The sequence below is a fragment of the Budorcas taxicolor genome, chromosome 10 (genome assembly GCF_023091745.1).
Source record: "Budorcas taxicolor isolate Tak-1 chromosome 10, Takin1.1, whole genome shotgun sequence".
In the NCBI taxonomy this organism is placed as follows: domain Eukaryota; kingdom Metazoa; phylum Chordata; class Mammalia; order Artiodactyla; family Bovidae; genus Budorcas; species Budorcas taxicolor.
The window spans coordinates 15,036,042-15,038,365 of record NC_068919.1 but is presented as its reverse complement, the minus strand read 5'-3'; positions in this window follow the sequence as shown (position 1 = coordinate 15,038,365).

Here is a 2,324-nt window from a genome sequence, read left to right as displayed (position 1 = left end):
GATTGGGTTGTTTGTTTTTCTAGTATTGAGTTGTATGAGCTGCTTGTATATTTTTGAAATTAATTCTTTATCAGTTGTTTCCTTTGCTATTATTTTCTCCCATTCTGAGGGTAGTCTTTTCACCTTGTTTATGGTTTCCTTTGCTATGCAACAGCTGTTAAGTTTAATTAGGTCCCACTTGTTTATTTTTGTTTTTATTTCCATTACTCTAGGAGGTGGTTCCTAGAAGAGAGAGAAAAGGCAAGCCACTAGTGGGAGACCATATTAAAATACATGTATCCAACAAAAGAGATCTTCTATAATATTATACAAGAAGCTTATAAAACTTATTCAAAGCAATTCAACAAAATAAAAAGCAGACAACCCAATAGAGCAAATAGACAAGAGGGTTGAATTGGCACTTCACTAAAGAGCATATTCTAAATGGCCAATAGATACAGAAAAAAATGCTCAACTTCATCAGTCATCAGGAAAACACTTATTAAACCCATAGTATAGCAAATTTAGGAAAAGGAAGAAATAGACTTATCTATGGGGTTGCGCAGAGTTGGACACGACTGAAGCGACTTAGCAGCAGCAGCAGCAGCTTAAATGTTACTCCCTCTGAGATGCCTTCTTATCCAAGACAGTACATGGTGGTGTTTATTTCACCTATAGTCAACATTTACCTTATTTTTGGCTGACCCACATCTAAGTCACTTCTATTATACTAGACCTCACAGAGGGAATCCCCCGTGGTGGGAGTTTTTATGGGAAGCAAGTGTCCAGAGCTAGCCACCCACAATGGAAGCCAGCAGCTGAGGGAGAACAGCTTCACAGGAGTGGGACAGGAGTGTGAATCAAACCCAGTAGAACAAAAGCTTGCTGTTGGTTCCCTGATTCTCTGTTGAGACCTAGACACAAGGGCAGAGACCTAGCAACCCCAGCTATCTGCAGCATCACCTTCTCAGTGGTTTCTGATATTCTGTCTCTGGACCTCTCAGGGTTCTAGTTCGCTTTCCAAGTCTACTTACCCAGACTCCCTTTGATCCAAAGTTTCCAATTACCTTCTAATAACTACCCCCACCCCCAACTTTTTTTTTAACCTAAGTGGATTTGCTTGCTTACAATCAAGGATCCTGTCTGATGTGTCTCTCTCATTCATTTTCTTCATTATAGCTATCACAATGTATAATTATTTTATCTATTTGTCTTCTTGGTGGTGACCTATGCCTAACAGTAAGCCTCAGGAAGTCGGGGTTAGTATCTATCTTGTTTTCCACTGTACCTTTTATACTTGAATAGGAACTGCCATGTAGCAAGAACTCAGTAAGTGCTAGCTGAATGAATGAGTGCCTCCTTTGCTTACTTACCTGCCGTATTGTCTGTTTCCTCACAGACAAGGGATTTTCAGCAGCCATCCCCTCTGTAATGTTTAATTCAACATATTTTCTGTTGAAGCATTTTCATCCAATGATTAAGAAGCCTGCATTAAGGGAGCCTAGCTTCAAGATAGATCAAGGCTCTAATTTCAGGATAAATGATTAGGAAGTTGCCTCATGTTGCTACTTCTCGAATATGCCCAGATATTTATGTTAACCTTTTAGTTGCTAAACAATAGTTCACTTTTCTGTCTAACTAACATTCTTCCATTCCGCAAAGGAGATTATCATAACCTGATGAATATCCACCGTCTTAGGGAACTAAACTAAGTCACTTAAAATTTTTGAATAAAAGCAAAATAAGGATTTTGTTTTGAATAAGAACTTTTAAAATTTCTCTGAATTGACTCTCTTGTAAAACACATTATTAACCAGGAGTTTCAGTCTTTAATAGAATTGCAGAATGAAATATAAGGTAAGGAAGAAGGATAGACTAAGGAGATAGCCAAATTATAACTTATTTTGAGTGAGGGTGGTGTAGTGGAAGGAAGTCAGTCTTAAGGATTGCGTGCTTTTATTTAGCTTTAAAGCAGAATTACATTTTTTTGAAGGTGGGCTCAGAATATGGTGACCCATCCTCAGAACCATAAAAATAGAGTAGTCCTTCTTGGAGCTGAAAAATGGGACCCAGTGATGTGGATAATGAGAGGTTGTTATTGTTACCTATAGTCCATTTCACCGCAGTAAACCCTCAAAACAAAAATACCTGTGATAGCCACTAAGTTTGTTTGCAAATATCTAAGTGTTAGGAGGAGGGAGATGTGTCTCTTCTAGGCAGAGCCACGGATCGGTGCCATATTCCCGCTCCCTGCTGTGATGATTGTAGAAGCAGATGCTGAAGGGGATCTTCCATCAGCTAAGGCTCCTGGGCGACTTCACCAAACAGTCAGCCCCGCTAACCCA